This window comes from Cetorhinus maximus, chromosome 14 (assembly GCF_964194155.1).
Source record: "Cetorhinus maximus chromosome 14, sCetMax3.hap1.1, whole genome shotgun sequence".
In the NCBI taxonomy this organism is placed as follows: Eukaryota; Metazoa; Chordata; class Chondrichthyes; order Lamniformes; family Cetorhinidae; genus Cetorhinus; species Cetorhinus maximus.
In genome coordinates, this window is record NC_135892.1 from 19282953 (window position 1) to 19302670 (window position 19718).

General features: G+C 44.3%; 1 protein-coding gene across 7 annotated transcripts in view; it reads right to left on the minus strand.

The window, feature by feature from the left end:
* The window catches only part of LOC144689492 (SAM and SH3 domain-containing protein 1-like), a 141421-nt gene that overhangs the window by 54445 nt on the left and 67258 nt on the right, over nt 1–19718 (minus strand). The gene's annotated exons all lie outside the window — the stretch shown is intronic.

Genomic DNA, 19718 nt, shown 5'->3' on the forward strand with positions numbered 1-19718 from the left:
TCTCTCTCTCACGCTCGCCCCGCTCTCTCTCTCACGCTCGCCCCTCTCTCTCTCACGCTCGCCCCTCTCTCTCTCACGCTCGCCCCTCTCTCTCTCACGCTCGCCCCTCTCTCTCTCACGCTCGCCCCTCTCTCTCTCACGCTCGCCCCTCTCTCTCTCACGCTCGCCCCTCTCTCTCTCACGCTCGCCCCTCTCTCTCTCACGCTCGCCCCTCTCTCTCTCACGCTCGCCCCTCTCTCTCTCACGCTCGCCCCTCTCTCTCTCACGCTCGCCCCTCTCTCTCTCACGCTCGCCCCTCTCTCTCTCACGCTCGCCCCTCTCTCTCTCACGCTCGCCCCTCTCTCTCTCACGCTCGCCCCTCTCTCTCTCACGCTCGCCCCTCTCTCTCTCACGCTCGCCCCTCTCTCTCTCACGCTCGCCCCTCTCTCTCTCACGCTCGCCCCTCTCTCTCTCACGCTCGCCCCTCTCTCTCTCACGCTCGCCCCTCTCTCTCTCACGCTCGCCCCTCTCTCTCTCACGCTCGCCCCTCTCTCTCTCTCACGCTCGCCCCTCTATCTCTCACGCTCGCCCCTCTATCTCTCACGCTCGCCCCCCTCTCTCTCACGCTCGCCCCCCTCTCTCTCACGCTCGCCCCCCCTCTCTCTCACGCTCGCCCCCCTCTCTCTCACGCTCGCCCCCCCCTCTCTCACGCTCGCCCCCCCCCTCTCACGCTCGCCCCCCTCTCTCTCACGCTCGCCCCCCTCTCTCTCACGCTCGCCCCCCTCTCTCTCACGCTCGCCCCCCTCTCTCTCACGCTCCCCCCCTCTCTCTCACGCTCGCCCCCCTCTCTCTCACGCTCGCCCCCCTCTCTCTCACGCTCGCCCCCTCTCTCACACTCGCCCCCCTCTCTCTCACACTCGCCCCTCTCTCTCTCTCACACTCGCCCCTCTCTCTCTCACGCTCGCCCCCCTCTCTCTCACGCTCGCCCCCTCTCTCTCACGCTCGCCCCCTCTCTCTCACGCTCGCCCCCCTCTCTCACACTCGCCCCTCTCTCTCTCTCACACTCGCCCCTCTCTCTCTCACACACTCGCCCCTCTCTCTCTCTCACACACTCGCCCCTCTCTCTCTCTCTCACACTCGCCCCTCTCTCTCTCTCTCACACTCGCCCCTCTCTCTCTCACACTCGCCCCTCTCTCTCACTCGACCCTCTCTCTCTCTCTCTCTCTCACTCTCATCCCTCTCTCTCTCTCTCTCTCTCACTCACCCCCTCTCTCTCTCTCACACTCTCAAACCCCCTACTTTGCTCCCCAGTTCAAATTCGCAGAGGCCACCCACCCAAAGTCCAGCCCAAACCCCCACCACGCCCCTTCGGTGCAAAGTCATAGTTCCGAGCAACCCCGAATCAATTAAATTAGAGGCCGCCTGAGGTCCAGCCCCACCAGCTCTGAGCACCCTCGGCCCCTCTGTAGCTGCTCCCTGCTGAAATTACTTGTCTCTTTGAGCTCCTCAGCCAGAAATCAAGGTATTAAAACTTACCAGGCAACTGTTTGCATGAAGCTCGTCCAATCGCAGGCTAGTTCCTCCCTGCATTGGCTGCTGATAGGCTGACAAGTGGCTAATGCATGGCGACACAAGCCTGTGACTGGATGAGCAGGTTCTCAGTATTCGTCAAAACGTTGTCCGGCAAGTCTTGGACAGTTGAGTCCAATCATGTGATGAGCTGGATGAAAATGCCTCGGGGGTTGCATCTGGCCCATGGGCCGTACCTTTGACAAGTCTGGTCTAGTAAACCTTCTCTGAACTGCTTCAAACACGTTTGCATCTTTCCTTCAATAAGGAAGCCAGTACTGCACACAATACTCCAGATGTGGTCTCACCAATGCCCTGTACAACTGAAGCATAACTGCCCTACTCTTGTACTCAATTCACCTCGTCATAAACAATAACATTCTATTTGTTTTCCTAATTACTTTCTGTACCTGCACACCAACCTTTTGTGATTCATGCACTCGGACACCCAGATCCCTCTGCATCTCAGAGCTCTGCAATCTCCCGCCATTTAGATAGAATGCTTCTTTTTCATTCTTCCTGCCAAAATGGAGAATTTCACATTGACCCACATTATACTCCATTTGCCAGATTGTTACCCACTCACTTAAACTATCTGTGTCCCTTTGTAGCCTCATGTCCTCTTCACATGTTACTTTCCTACCTATCTTTGTCTCATCAGCAAATGTGGCAACCATTCCTTTGGTCCCTTCATGCAAGTCATTTACATAAATTATAAAAAGTTGAAGTCCCCCAGCACTGATCGCTGTGGCGCACCACTCATCACATCCTGCCAACCAGAAAAAGACCCATTTATGCCAACTCTCTGCTTCCTGTTAGCTAGCTAATTTTCTGTCCATGCCAATATATTACTCCCTACATCATGAGCTTTTATTTTCTGCAATAACCTTTGATGTGGCACCTTATCAAATGCCTTCTGGAAATCTAAGTACAGTACATCCACCAGTTCCCCTTTATCCACGGTACATGACTCCTTCAAAGAACTCTCAATAAATTGGTTAACATTATCTCCCTTTCACAAAACAATGTTCACTCTGACTGATTGCCTTGAATTTTTCTAAGTGCCCTACTATACACCTTTAATAATAGCTTCTAACATTTTCACTATGACAGATGTTAAGATAACTGGCCTGTAGTTTCCTGCTTTCTGTCTCCCTCCTTTTTTGAATAAAGAAGTTACATTTGCTACTTTCCAATTTATGGGGAGACGACGGTATACTGGTATTGTCACTGGACTAGTAAACCAGAGACCCAGGGTAATGCTCTGGGGGCCTGGGTTCGAATCCTGCCACAGCAGATGGTGGAATTTGAACTCAATAAAAATCTGGAATTAAAAGTCTAAATGATTACCATGAAACCATTGTCGATTGTTGTAAAAACCCATCTGGTTCACTAATGTCCTTTAGGGAAGGAAATCTGCCGCCCTTACCTGGTCTGGTACCTATGACTTCAGACCCACAGCAATGTGGTTGCTCTGGAGTCACAAAGTCACAGTTGAATAAGAGCAATTAGGGATGGACAATAAATGCTGGCCTAGCCAACGCTCACTTTGTTAAATTTTTCTTTTAAAAATACCTATAGAAACTCTTACCATCCATCTTTATATTTCGAGGTAGCTTTCTCTTGTGCTCTAATTTTTCCCTCCTTACTAATCTTTTTGTCATTCTTTGCTGTCTTGTACATGCTGTCCAATCTTCTAACCTGCTACCCATTTTTGCGTAATTACATGCTTTTTCTTTAAATTTGATACTGTGTTTAACTTTGGTGGGTTTAGAATTTTTCTCTCTCATTGGAATGTATCTATTCTGGGATTCTAAAATATCCCTTTACATGTCTTCCATTGCATCTCTATTGGCCTATCTCAACCTCATTTACCAGTTCACTTCAGCTAGCTCTGCTTTCATGCTCTCATAATTGCCCACATTTAAGTTTAAAACACTCATCTCTGACCTACTCTTATCCCCCTCAAACTCGATGTATAATTCAATCATACTATGTTCACTGCTACCTAGGGGTGCCTTCACAATGAGGTTATCAATTAATCCTATCCTGTTGCATAATACCAAATCGAATTTAACCTGTTCTCTGCTTGGCTCCAGAATGTGCTGTTCTAAGAAACTATCCTGAAAAGATTCGATGAACTCCTCCTCATCTATGCAACTTTGCCCATCTGATTTTTTCAGTCTATATGTAGATTAAAATCCCCCATGATTATCATTGTACCTTTCCGACAAGCTCCCATTGTTTGTTCCTTTATACTTTGTCCTACCGTGTAGTTACAATTAGGGGGCCTGTACCAATCCCACAAGTGACTTCTTGCCTTTGTCACTTCTCATCTCAACCCAAACTGCTTCTACATTCTGGTTTCCTGAACTTAGATCATGCCTCTCTATTGTGCTAACACCACCATTAATTAGCAGAGCCACCCCTCCACCTTTTCCTCACCTCCTGTCCTTCCAAAATGTCACGTAACCTTCAACATTCATGTCCCAATCTATGTCATCCTGTAGTCATGTCTCTGTGATGGCTATCAGATCATATTTATTTATTTCTATTTGTGCTATCAGTTCATCTGTTTTGTTTCAAATGCTATGTGCGTTTAGATACAAAATGTTTAGTTTTGTCCTTTCATTATTTTTGTAGCGTCCAGACCTGCCTGCTGATTTACTCTTAGATTTGCACTCTCTGTTCCTTCCTGTCACAGTCTGTTTATCATTTCCCATATTAATACCTTTCTCTCTTGCCTTGTCTCCACTCTTTGGTTTATCACACCTTCCCAAATTTGATCCCTTGCTCCGCTATTTAGTTTAAACCCTCTCTACTCCCCTAGTTATGCAACTCGCTAGAATACCAGCCCCAGCACAGTTCAGGTGTAGACCGTCCCAGTGGAACATACCCCACTTTCCTCAGTACTGGTGCCAGTGCCCCATGGGCCAGAGCCCATTTCTCCACACCAGTATTTGAACCACACATTAATCTCTCCAGTCTTATTTGCCCTATGCCAATTTGCACGTGGCTCAGGTAATAATCCAGAGATTACCTTTGAGGTTCTACTTCTTAATTTGGAGCCTAGCTTCTCATACTGACTATGCAGAACCTCCTTCCTCTTCTTGCCTATGTCGTTGGTACCTACATTGACCACGACAACTGGATTCTTCCCCTCCCACTGCAAGTTCCTCTACAGCCCTGAGCAAATGTCCTGAAACCCTGGCACTGGCAGGCAATATTGCTGTCTGGATTCTCACTTTTTGCAACAGAGCACAGTGTCAGTCTCCCTTATTATACTGCCCCCTACTACTACTACATTCCCTTTTGCTCACCCACTTGAATGGCTTCCTGTACACTGTACCATGGTCAGTCAGCTCATCCACCCTGCTGCCTCCACTCTCATCCAAACAAGTTGAAAGAACCTCAAACTTGTTGGACAATTGCTGAGGTTGACACTCCTGCTTTCTGGATCCCCTTACCTGCCTCAGCTGCTGTTACACCCTCCTGTCGCTGACCACCTTCCAAATCAGAAGGCCCTACCCTAAGGGGTATGACAGCCTCCTGGTACAAAGCATCCAGGTAACTTTCCCCCTCCCTGATGTGTCACAGTGTCTGCAGCTCAGCCTCCGGATCAGTGGCTCTGATCCGAAGCTCCTCAAGCCACAGACGCTTAATACAGATGTGTTTGCCCTGGATAACACTGGTGTCTAGGAGCTCCCACATCCTGCAACCATGACACATCACGTGTCCTGCCATCCATATGTGCTTTAATTAATTACTTAATTATTTTATTCAATTATTTATTTTCTTTTATGAATTTGATTAATCTTACCACAAATTCCTGTGCTATTTTAAACCTTAGGAATGCCATAGACCTTAGCCACTTCCCGGATACTCACCCAATACTCAAAAAAAACAGCTCGCTTTTCCCCCCGTAGTAGATCAAGAACCAATTCCTACACGCTGAAAAAGTTAGAAAAAGCAATGGAGTGCCTCCTCACTGAAATCCCTCAACTCACCAAAATCTCACATTGCGTTGAGGTCGCACTCCAGTGCAAGGTTACACACAGAAATGATTCACCTATAATCCGCTTTCCTGCCCTGTCCCCATATTCCTCCATTCCCTTAATGTCCAAAGATCCATCAATTTCAGTCTTAAACATACTCATCAATTGAGCATCCACAACTCTGTGGGGTAGAAAATTCCCAAGATTTGCAATGCACTGAGTGAGTAAATTTCTCCTCATTCCAGTCGTAAATGGCCAACTCCTCATCCTGAGTCTATGAACCAGATCCAAACTCTTCAGTGTCATGAAGAGATATTAATGTCTATAGTGTTATTGGAAATTATTATTAAATTGGAATTGTGGTAGGAACTGTGTCTATGGGTGTGTCTTAATTGGATTAAAGCCAGCTAGTCTGGGTTCTTTGATGTATGAGATGTTAATTAGATAAACATAAGTTAGTTAACAGGTCAAGTGCAATTTGCATTTTTAAATAAACCATTCAAAAGAATGGGTGAAATCTTGCACATAGCTGGCAGACGCCAAGCAATGTGTTTATATTACTAAATAAAATTGGCAGAATGAAAGGATATTATTGTTAGGGCAGATAAAATTAAAAGCCTAGGATACAATGGAAAATTTACATTCAAAGGGAAAGCTAGGTATAAACAGAAAAGACCTTGTGTGTGAGTCAGAGGCATTTAAGAGCTAACCAGCCTGTAAGCCTACACTGTCTGCAAAGGAACCAAATTGCAAGAGACCTCATTTTGAATTCGTAAGATCAAATGTGCTTTGCCTGGTGTCTGTTTAAAGTCAATGGGTTATTGTTGCCTTGGTGAAGATTTACCTGGGAGTGATTAATTTGGGGATTTGCTTAAAAGTTATTATAGTAGTAATTTGTAGACATGCGTGTGTGTTTAACTTGTTGTTAAATTAATAAATTTTTAATTTAATTTTATATAAAAAGCCTCTTGAGGCTTGGTGGTTTTACTCCTGAATTCAGAGCTGCATCTCAAACATATCAATTGAAAATATAGGTTATGATAGTTGTTCAAGTTTCCCTCTAGGATTTAAACAAATCAGCCTTTACCAACTGCTGTGTTATAACATCAGATAGAGGAAAAAGCCTTTCAACTTCAATCCTGACAAGTCCTGCAAGAATTTTATATATTTTATGATCAGGTTTCATTCTTGTAAATCACTCCTCATAACCCAGCCCTCTCACCATAGCAATCAATCCACCTTAATTACATTCCCTTGAAGACAAGTATATTGACCCTTAGGGACGAAACCAAAACTGGACATTGTACTCCTGGTGTGATCTCATCAAAGGCCTATATAATTACAGCAAGGCTTCCTTATTCTTTTACTGCAACCCCTTTGCAATAAAATAAAGGCGGACAAACCATTTGCTTTCCTAATTGCTTGCTGTACTTGCATGTTAACATTTTTGATTCATGTGCGAGGGTAACCAAATCCCTCTGAATAGCAAAATTCTTCCTTAATTATTCATGGGATTAGGCTGTCGCAGGCAAGGCCAGTATTTATTGTCTACCCCTAATTGCCCTTGAGAAGATGACAGTAAGCTGCCGGCATGAACCATTGCAGTCTGTGGTGCAGGGAGTTGCAGTATTCTGACTCAGCAATAATGAGAGAAAGGCAATATATTTCCAAGGCAGGATGATGTTTGACTTGGAGGAGAGTTTAGGAGGTGATGTTTCCACATGCCCACTGCCAACTTCTGTCTTGGTGGTAGAGTCACGGGTTTGGAAAATGTTGTCAAAGAAGCCTTGGTGAGTTGGTGTAGTGCTTGTAGAGGGTACACACTGCAGCCACACTGTGGCAGTGGCGGAGAGTGTGGGCATTTAAGCTGGTGGATAGGGTACAGGTCAAGTATATTGCTTTGTCCTGGATGGTGTTGAGCTTCTTGACTATCATTGGAACTGCAACTCACAATCCTGACTCATGCCTTAAAGATGGTGAACAGGCTTCAGGAGATAGGAGATGATTCACCACCACAGAATATCCCCTCTGACCTGCTCTTGCAGCCACAGAATTTATACGGTTGGTCCAGTTAAATTTCTGGTCAAAGGTGACCCCCAAGAATATTAAGTGGTGGCATAGTGGTTATGTTACCAGACTAGTAATCCAGAGCTCTTGACTAATTACCCAGAGACACGAGTTCAAATCCAATATGGAAGCTAGGGAATTTAAAATTAAATTAAATTAACACCAGAATAAAAAGCTAGCATTGATAATGGTGACCATGAAACTACCAGATTGTCAAAAAATCTCATATAGCCATATGGCTCACTGATATCCTTTAGGGGAGGAAATCTGCCATCCTTACATGGTTTGGCCTATTATTTGATTCTGGACCCATAGTAACGTGGTTTGACTCTTAACTGTTCTCTGAAATGGCAAGCCACTCAGTTGTATTCAAGGTGTTGGATCACCTCTATCTTGTCAAATTCAATCAATGCTGGCCTTATCAGCAATGTGCACACCCCTTGGGTGAATAAACATAAACATTGCTGGTGGGGGATTTGACAATGGTAATACCATTGAGTGTCATGGGGAGGGGGGGTTAGGCTCTCTTTTGTTGGAGTTGATCAATGCCTGGCACTTTTGTATGGCGCAAATAGTGTTATTTGCCACTTGCCAGCCTGTGCCTAGATGTTGGCTGGGTCTTGCTGCATTGTGGGCATAAACTGCTTCATTATCTGAGGGTTTGCAAATGAAACTGACCATTGTACAATCAGGGAACATCCTCATTCCTGACTTTATGGTGATGGAAAGGTCAATGATGAAGCAGCTGAAGATGACGGGATGTAGGACACTGCCCTGAGGAACCCCTGCAGTGACATCCTGAGGCTGAGTTAATTGGCCTCCAACAACCACAATCATCTTCCTTTGTGCTATGTATACTCCAGCTATGGAGAGTTTGACTTCAAATCTCCATTGACTTCAACTTTATTAAGGCTCCTTTAGTGACACCATTAGTTAAAGGATGCCTTGATGTCAAAAGCAGTTATCTCACCTCAATCTGGAATTCAGCTCTTTTGACCATATTTGGACCAAGGCTGTAACGAGGCCTGGAGCTGAGTGTTCCTGGCGAGACCTAAAATTGAGCATTGGTGAGCAGCTTATTAGAGATTAATAACTGCTTGCTAGCACGGTCTACAGCACATTCCATTATTTTGTTGATGACTGAAAGTAAACTGATGGGGCAGTACTGGTCCAGTTAGATTTATTCTGCTTTTTGTGAACAAGATGCACCTTGGTATTTTCAATTTTGTCAGGTAAATGCCAGTGTTATGCTAAACTTCATCTTATCATTTGCCTTCTTAGTTGCTTGTTGTATCTGCATATGTGGCATTTCCTCGGCAGTGACGGGTAAGGTCAGCTATGATGGTTCCAGTGGAACCCTTTGAGATCTACAGTGGGGTCTAAAAGGGTTATGTTTTGGCACTTGACACTCTTTCTTCATGTTGCTTCTGCTTCTTTTGCCAATTACTTTAAATCTGTGCCCTCTGGTTCTTGATCTTTGGCATATTCTTCTCTTTACTGCAGTCATACACCTTCAGTTCCTTGGCAGAGGGTGTCTACTTACATACCAGAACCTACAGAAAGCTTTTCAACCATGCCCACCTGAGTGCCAAGACAAAAGTGTGCCAAGCTCTCACCAGAGATGATGCTGCACTAGCATTCTGTACCAAGGGACACCTTCTGAGAAAAATGAACAGATTCTCTCACACCTGTCAACAGTCGGCTTTCCCATCAGCATCAGGAACACAACTGTAATGGTCCAGGATGTTGCCTTACCACTGTCAATCAGCATTGACAATGTGACACAGGAGATTGATGATAGCTTCATATATCTAGGCTCCACAGTCACCAGCAATCTGTCATTCGATGCTGAAATCAACACACGTAGTGCAAAAGCTGCAACTGTTACGTCCAAGCTGACTAAAAGAAAGTGTGGAACAACAGCAACCTGAATGAGAACACCAAACTGCGAGTCTACTAAGTTTGTGGCGTCAGTGCACTCCCCTACAGTGGTGAGGCCTGGACAAGATACTGGGCAGGAGAAAAGGCGAAAAAGTTCCCATCTTTGCTGTCTCAGATTTATCCTCTGCATCTCTTGGCAGAATAAGGTTACCAACTCAGGAGGTCCTGGAGCATGCTAATTCCATCAGCGTACACAGATTACTACGCCAACAATGTCCGTGCTGGCTCAGCCATATTCATCAGATGGATGACAGCCGTGTACCCAAAGGCCTTCTTTACAATGAACTGGCCAATGGGTCACGACCTGCTAGATGTCCATACCTTCGCTACAAGGACACCTGCAAATGTGACTTGAAGATGGCAGACGTCGAAACAGACAACTAGGGGACAGTTGCTGAAGGCTGTAACTCTGGAGGCTGACTGTTCTGGGGACATTGGAAGAGACAAGGAGAAAGGGAAAGCTCAGCTGTCCGAGAAGATGACCCAGAGAAAACAGAGACCAGCGAATCTTGCATCTTTTCAACCCACTATCTACATCTGCGGTAAATGCAGCAGTGACTTTGAGCCACACCAGGCAATGTTTAGCAGAGAGTTTATCATCAAGGCACAAATGATTGTCTCATGAGACGGAAGGTTGCCAAAGATGACTTGTGTATTAACTTTCTGTGATTCATGTGCAAGGACACACGAGTTCTTCTGAATCTCAACATTTACTATTCTAATAGTCATTTGGTAGGACAGAACTGGGGTATTGCTGGAAAAAAGCCATATGCTGTCGAAGCTTTTGATCTTGCACTCATCAGGACAATCTGCAAGAATGCCAAATTGTAAAGGAAACAACAACTTACACAAATCAGTTAACTGGTGCATTCTCCATGGCAACACCTCTACCAATCAGAGTCCACTTGCCAACCAATCAGCACTATCTTCTCATGCAGTATAAATTGTTGTTCCCTTTAAAATTTGGCATACTTGCAAATTGTCCTGATGAGTGCAAGAGCAAAAGCTTTGGCAGCGTCTATCTTTTTTCAGCAATACTCAAGTTATTTAATATTCTCTCACCTTTTAAAAAATATTCTGGCTTTCTCTCCATCCCAAAGTGGATAATTTCATACATCCCCACATTACACTCCGACTGCCACCTTCTTGCCCAATCATTTAACCTGTGTATATATCCTTTGCAGTCTCTTTGTGTTCTCCACACAGCTTGGTTTCCCTCCCTAGCTTGTATCATCAGTAAACTTGAATACATTGCACTTGGTTCATTCATCTGAGCCATTGATATAGATTGTAAATAGCTGAGGTTCGGGCACTGATCCTTGTAGCACCGCACGCGTTACAATCTGCCATCCCAAAAATGGCCCACTTGTTCTTACTCTGGCAATAAATGTCACTGTAGCCAGCGACGCTCACAACCTGAAAACATTTTTGTTTTAAATGACTCCGCTCCCCCAAGTTGCTTCCACTCGTGCAGATTCAAGAAGTTCCCCCACAAGGCTTGATGTACAGAAAATAATCCCAATTATTTTAAGCAAATCTAGAATCGTAAAACTAATTACATTTACAAAATTATATTCTTTGTAAGTTTGCAAACTCCAAGCAAATTAGTTTACGATAGCTCTTCAGAACGTTGAATACATTCTACCATGATTATTTCAAGCACCAGAACCCAGCTGCTGTCCCTCCATTTCATGCCCTTCACCCCTTGGCAGACATGTTAATGGTATTCCAGACACAGCTGTGCAATCAGATCAACAAGTCGTCTCAAAGCAGCTTCAGCAGGAAATAACCCAAAATAATCAAACCCCAGAATAATGAAACCACCCGAAGGTGCTGAGTGCGCTGGATACAGCCTACGGGCTGACAAAATCCTGGCTGAAGGCTTGTGCTTCAGAACAAACTGTGCCTCTGGTCAAGCTGCTCCAGAATAGTCAGCACTAGCATCTACCCGACTAAGTGGAAAACTGCCCAGGTATGTCCTATCCACAAAAAACAGGCAAATCCAATCCAGCCAATTGCTGCCTCATCAGTCTATTCTCAATCATCAGCAAAGTGACAGTGCAATAAAGCTGCACTTATTCACTAATACCTCGCTAACCAATGCTTAGTTTTAGGTTCTGCCAGTATCACTTGCTCGAGACATCGTTACAACCTTGGTCCAAACGTGGACAGCAGAACTGAGTTCCAGAAATGAGGTGAGAGTGATTTCTCTTGATATTAAGGCAGCATTTGATCAAGTGTGGCATCATGAAGCCTTAGTAAGACTGAAGTCATTGGGAATCAGGGTGAAAACTCTCCATTGGGAAGTCATACCAAGCAAAAAGCAAAGTGACTATGGTGTTGGAGACCTATCATCTCAGCTTCAGGACATTGCTGCAGGAGTTCCTGAAGGCAGTGTCCCAGACTCAACCATCTTTAGCTGCTTCATCAATGACCCTTCCCTCCACCATAAAGTCAGATATGGGGATGTTCGCTGACGATTGCACAGTGTTCAGTGCCATTTGCAAATCATCAAGTAATGAAGCACTCTGTACCCACACGCAGTAAGACCTGGACAACATACAGGCTCGGGCTGATAAGTGGCAAGTAACATTTGTGTCACAAGAGTGTCGGACAGTTACTATCTTCAAAAACAGAAAGCACAAGTAAAATGTCGTGGATGCTGGAAATCTGAAATAAGAACAGAAAATGCTGGAAATACTCAGCAGGTCAAGCAGCACCTTTAGAGAGAAACACCTTTCAGGTCGATGAAAGGTCATCGACCTGAAATGTTAACTTTATTTTTCTTGCCACTGCATGGTGCTGCTTGACCTGCTGAGTATTTCCAACATTTTCTGTTCCAATAGGAGAGAGTCTAAACCTTAACATCCAGTGGCATTACTATCAGTGAATTCCTCACCATCAACATCCTGCAGGTGCTGGGAAGTTGGTGGGAGGGGGGCGGGGTCACTGACCAAAAACTTAACTGCAACAGCCTCATAAATACTATGGTTACAGGGACAGCTCAGAGGCTAGGTATTTTGCAGCAAATTACTCATCATCATCTTTAAGGCACAAGGCAAGATTGTGATGGAATAATCTCAACTTCCCTGGTTGAGTGCATCTTCTACAGCACTTAAGGAGCTCAACAACATCTAGGACAATGAAGTTTGCTTGATTGGCAGCCCATGAGCCACCTTAAACATTTTCTCCCTCCACCACTGGCACAGCATTGCTGCAGTGTACACCATCTACACGATGCACTCCAGCAACTTGCCAAGGTTCCTAAACCTGCCAAACACCTAGAAGGACAAGGGCAGCAGGTTCATGGGAAGACCACTGCCTTTAAGTTCCTCTTCAAGTTACACACGATACAATTTGGAAAGGTATTGACATTCCTTCATTGTCCCTGGGTAAAATTCTCAAACTCCCTACCTATTTATGGTTGTATCTACACCACAAGTTCATGAAGGCCGCTTACCATCACATTCCCAGTGCAATTAGGAATGGGCAATAAACGTTGGGATTGCCAGTGATGTCGACATCCCATGCACAGTTAAAAAAGACTGAGAGGTAACCCGATAAATTATTAGGGTGACGAAGGGTTCAACAGGGTAGACATAGAAGAGGTGTTTTCATTTGTCAGGGAGACCAGAACTAAGAGCCATAAATGTAAGAGAGGAATCAATAAATCCCAGTTCAGAATTCAGAGCAACTTCTTTACACAGAGCGGTGAGATTGTGGACCTTGCTGCCACATGGGATGGTTGAGGTGAGTAGCATAGACGAATTTAACAGGAAGTTAAACATAGAAAATAGGAACAGGAATAAGTCGTTCGGCCCTTCGAACCTGCTCCACCAATCAGTGTGATCATGGCGGATCCTCTATCTCAATGCCATACTCCCACTCTCTCCCCATACCCCTTGATGCCTTTAGAGTCCAGAAATCTATGTATTTCCTTCTTAAATATATTCAGTGACTTGGCCTCCACAGCCCTCTGTGGTCGAGAATTCCATAGGTTCACCACCCTCTGAGTGAAGAAGTTTGTCCTCATCTCTGTCCTAAATGGCCTACCCCATATCCTGAGATTGTGACCCCTTGTTCTAGAGCCAGAGGAAACATCATCCCTACATCCAGTCTGTCCAACCCTGTCAGAATTTTATACGTTTCAATGAGATCTCCTCTCATTCTTCTAAACACCAGTGAATACAGGCCTAGTCGGCCCAATCTCTCTTCATACAACAATCCCGCCATCCCAGGAATCAGTCTGGTGAACTTCCGCTGCACTCCCTCTACGGCAAGTATATCCTTTCTTAGGTAAGGAGACCGAAACTGCACACAATACCCCAGGTGTGGTCTCACCAAGGCCCTGTACAGCTGCAGCAAAACATTCTTGCTCCTGTATTCAAGTCCTTTGGCAATGAAGGCCAATATACCATTTGCCTTCTTAACTGCTTGGTGCACCTGCATGCTTGCTTTCACGTAAGCTAGATAAGTACATGAGGGAGAAAGGAATGGAAGTTTATGTTGATACGGTGGGATGTGGTAAGATGGGAGGAGTTTCAGGCACAGCATAAACACCAGCACAGACCTGTTGGTCTGAATGACCTGTTTCCTGTGCTGTGCAATTCTCTGGTGTTGGAAGAAAATTGACAAATGCATGCTATGCCCAGTAAACCTTTACAGGACTTTCCAGCAAAAGCCACAGTGGATCTTCTGTTCTTTGTTACCGGTGATTATGGTTTTCAAGACTGTATCAATGGTGGTAGTGAGGATTATCAAGGGGTATTTCTTTTGCACGTAAGTAACTCCACAAAGTCACGGAGCAGGAATGGTGTTGGTGTTGTTAAGGAGTGTTAAGAATTTAAGCCACCAGAAGATCATCATCAAATGACACAACATGATGACAAGAAGGAGTAAAGATTACATTCTCAAAGTTTTAACCCAGTCACTATCCTTTAGCAGTTTCTGACACAGATTGCCCAGGTTGGCATTGGTGGGGGTGGGGCTGGGGGTGGGAGGAGATTAAAACAGATAGTTTATTAAACCCTTTATATTCATAAGTCAACCCACTGATACAAAAGCGAAATACTGCAGATGTTAGAAATCTGAAAATAAAACCAAAACAATGCTGGGACCACTCAGCAGGTCAGGTAGCAGCTTCTGCGAAGAAAGAAACAAATTAACGTTTCAGGTCGACGGCCTTTCATCAGAACTGGAACAGATGACGAAAGGCCACTGACCTGAAACTTTAACTCTGTTTCTCTCCCCACAGATACTGCCTGACCTGCTGAGCATTTCCAGAATTTTCTGGTTTTAAGTGCACTGATACATTGGATCAAACTCGGAACATTTAATCTCGTTTTAAGGCTTTTTTATTTCATTGGACAGTAAAAGCCTGTCTGTGACCCTGCAGGAGGAGATAAGCAATGACTTCCAGATCTCACTCATCCTACTGCCTCCGCCCCCCCGCCCCCCCACCACCCCACAACGACCCTACGATCTTTCCATAAAACAGCCCGGAAGTGCAGCGATGGTTTGCTTCTGATGCTACATGTGGCATAATCTTCAAAAATGATATGTTCTGTGAGGCAGCTACACATGGCCACGTGTAGGTGTAGACTAAGGTAGCCCAAGTAGTGTGAGAATGGAACCTTTTTCCTCTTAACTTCATTCAGAGCAGCCTTGGGATAGTTGGAAGTCCATCCACAATTTGAATAGGACGTCACAGGGGAAACAGGCTGTATTAGTTGAACCTCTTTTATTATAGGACAGTTGTATAAAACCAACACTGTTATTGGTCAATGTATATTAAAACCTGTTGCTTAAAACCACTCGGACCTGAATCTCCCAGAGGTTATTACTGTCAGACTGATAACCCTTGGTTGCCATCGTATGAATGAAAAATCTGCACACCGTATCCTTGGGTGAAAACCGCTTTGCTATATAGTTTGTTATAATGACGACACTTTGTTCCTCATTTGTATTCAAAAGGACTTTTCTGTTGATGCCGCAGTTTCTTAAAATTTCTTGTAACAACAACGCTTAACCATATCTGTGACGAGAGCAACTCAGATTCAAAGAATGATCAAATTTAAATGCGAGTTGTTCGATCGCCCGCTCTCTTGCGGGGGAACTAAAGGATTTTGGATTTTTCAACCCGGATTTTTAACGCCAGTTTTTAAAGAAAACTAAAAGAATGGGCCAGAAATCCTGGATTGCTTGCTAATTGAGCAGAATTTGGGTAAAAGTGTTTAACAACAAAAGAACATAGAACTGTTAAACTTGATGGGAATCCGAAGGCATGTTAGGAAACGAGACAAAATTCATGCATGTTACTGTTGCTTCAGGCGGCTAATGGCAAAGTTATTCAAGAAACTTGCTGTACTTTTTGGGGAGATTAGAGCAAGTTAAAAGATAAGACAGCTGTCTGGCTGGACCTTGGAAAACCACGAGAAACTGGCAAAGACATTAGCAAGCTGTTTTGCAGCAGCAAAAAAAAAAGGATATTATAACAACAGTTTTAGAGAGGTTTCAATGGGACAGAACAAGGAGCAGCTCAAAGAAGACGTCATCTAGAGTTAACCACTCAGTCGTCCAGAAGAAATCTCATCTTTGCTTCTGAGTTGCACTCCTAGATAAGGTTGGAAGCATGTTTATTTGTAAAACTTGTTGTGTCTTAATGTCAATAAAACCAATTATTTAGAAAGGTTTTCCAGCCTCTGCTGATTGTTAAGTTTTCCACCCTAAAAAGTAAAGAATTAAAGACTCTGCAACATATTTTACCAAGACACCATTTATATGCTGAGTCTTTCTATACTGAGGGGCAGCCTATACACTGGGCCTTTCTATACTGAGGGCAGCCTATATGCCGGGCCTTTCTATACTGAGGGCAGCCTATATGCCGGGCCTTTCTATACTGAGGGCAGCCTATATGCTGGGCCTTTCTATACTACGGGGCAGCCTCTATACTGGGCCTTTCTATACTGAGGAGCAGAATATATGCTGGTCCTTTCTCTGCTAGGGGACAACCTTTTGACTGGGCTTTTCTACACTGAGGGGCAGCCTATGTGCTGGGATGTGTGTAAGCTGAGGCCATAGATACTGTATTGTAGAGCTCCTTGGGAGCAAGTGTGAAATAGAAAAGGCATGGAAGGTGATCAGATTTTGCAAAGCCCTCCTGGCAGATTGTGCTCATAAACAGAAAATAGTTAGACCCTGTGAGCCATTTAATATAAAGATCACAGGCTTAAATGCAGTTACAAATATCGTTGAGATTTTATTTCAGAAATAAAAACACTGCTCCCACAGTGAATTGACTGATAGGTAAACATTGGCTGACTATAATCTGATTTATCTGCCTGAAGTTGAGTATCTTTGAGATTTGACTGAGCAGAATTTGCCCTCTCCAGATAAATGAGACAGTGGCTGTCATTGCTAAAGAAGTGGTACTTCACAGGATGGTGCCTAATTCAAGTTCACATGTAAAGTACAGTTATACCTTGTTCAAAACAATTATTAGGAACAATGCTCCTGACATCTGAACACACTCAAACTGATCATTGGGTAACAGTGCGTCAGATCTTTGAACATACTCAAACTGGTGGTTAGCAATGTCGTGTCAGAAAGGAAAACATGCTGGGATTGACTGTTACTTAGAGTACATGAGATACCTGAACTGCACTGACTGACAAACAGTGCGTCAGGTACCTGAACACGCTTGAACTGACTTCTGGCAACAGTGTGCCAAATATCTGAACAAGGCTTCAAATACATTAATATGCCCGAACTGAACACGAGTAACATTGCATCAGAATGTTGAACAGATTTGAACTGGCCATGAGCAACAGTGTGTCAAATACCTGAATACGACCAGGTAAATCGTTAGTAATGATGCATCAGATACCGGAACACTCTCTAACTGACCATTAAAGCAGAGTGTTAGATACCTGAACATGCTCCAACCGACGATTATGAGAAGTGCATACCTGCACACAATCAAATCGGCCATTTGTAACAGTAGGTCACATACCTAAACATACTCAAACTGACTGTTAGCAACACTGCTTAAAAAAGATGAATATGCTGGGACAGACTAACACTGAGATACAACATGTAGTAACTGCATGTCAGGCATCTCAACACACTCAAAGTGACTGTTACCAACAGTGTGACAGATACTTGAACATGATCAAAATGACCATTAGCAACTGTGCATCAAATGTCTGAACACACCTGAACTGACCATTAGTAACAAGGTGACATATTTGAACACTCACGAACCATTGGTAACAGTTCGTCAGATACCTGAACACAGTCAAACTGACCACTAGTAATAGATCGATACTGGAACGCATTTGAACTGACTGTTGTTCACAGAGTATCAGATGTCTGAAGATGTTCAAACTGACTGTTAGCAACAGAACATTAGATACCTGAGCATGGTGAGACTGGTCATTAACAACACTGTCTGAAAGCCAAACACACTGGGACTGTTACCTAACAGTGCTTGAGATATCATAACATGCACTGACTGAATTTTGGTATCAGTGCATCAAATACCTGAATACAGTCAAACTGACCGTTATTAATAGCAAGTCATACACCCGAACACACTTGAACTGACCTTCGGTAACAGTGTGCCAAATACCTGAACAGGCACTAGCTGGCTATGATAACAGGGCTTCAAATACATTAGAATATCCTAAATAACACTAGTAACATTGCATTAGAAAGCTCAAACTGGCCATGAGTGACATTGTATCAAATACTTGAACTTGCCCAAGTAAATCATTAGCAGCAGTACATCACATGCCTGAAGACTCTCCAACAAACCTTCAGCAATGGCGCACTAAATATCTGAACACACTCAAACTGACCATTAGTTAAAGCATGTTAGATACCTAAACACTCTGGAGCTGCTGTAGCAGAGCACTAGATAACGGAAATCGCTTGAATTGACTATTACTAACAATCAATACCCGAATATGCATTAACTGACCGTCAGTAATAAGAACAAAGAGAACAAAGAACAAAGAAAAGTACAGCACAGGAACAGGCCCTTCGGCCCTCCAAGCCTGCGCCGATCATATTGCCCGTCAACTAAAACAGTTTGCACTTCCGGGGTCTGTATCCCTCTATTCCCATCCTATTCATGTATTTGTCAAGCTGCCTCTTAAACACCACTATCGTACCTGCTTCCACCACCTCCTCTGGCAGCGAATTCCACACACTCACTACCCTCTGCGTAAAAAACTTGCCCCGCACATCTCCTCTAAAGTTTTCTCCTCTCACCTTAAATCTATGTCCCCTAGTATTTGACTCTTCCACCCTGGGAAAAAGTTTCTGACTATCTACTCTGTCCATGCCACTCATAATTTTGTAAACTTCTACCAAGTCGCCCCTCAATCTCCGTCGCTGTAGTGAGAACAATCCGAGTTTCTCCAACCTCTCCTCACAGCTAATAACCTCCAGACCAGGCAGCATCCTGGTAAACCTCCTCTGCACCTTCTCCAACACCTCCATATCCTTCTGATAAAGCGGCGACCAGAATTGCACACAATATTCCAAGTGTGGCCTAACCCAGGTTCTATATAGCTGCAGCATGACTTCCCAGCTTTTATACTCAATACCCCTGCCGATGAAGGCAATCATGCCATATGCCTTCCTGACTACCTTATCCACCTGCGTTGCCACTTTCAGTGACCTGTGGACCTGTACACCCAGATCCCTCTGCCCGTCGATGCACTTAAGGGTTCTGCCATTTACTGTATAATTCCTACCTGTATTAGACCTTCTAAAATGCATTACCGCGCATTTGTCCAGATTAAACTCCATCTGCCAATTCTCCACCCAAGTCTCCAACTGATCTATATCCCATTGTATCCTTTGACAATCCTCTTCACTATCTGCAACTCCTCCAACCTTAGTGTCGTCTGCAAACTTACTTGCAAACTTACTAATTAGCCCAATTACATTTTCCTCCAAATCATTTACGTATACTACAAACAGCAAAGGTCCCAGCACTGATCCCTGCGGAACATCACTAGTCACAGCTCTACATTCAGAAAAGCACTCTTCCACTGCTACCCTCTGTCTTCTATGACCAAGCCAATTCTGTATCCATCTTGCCAGCTCACCTCTGATCCCGTGCGACTTTACCTTCTGTACCAGTCAGCCATGAGGGAC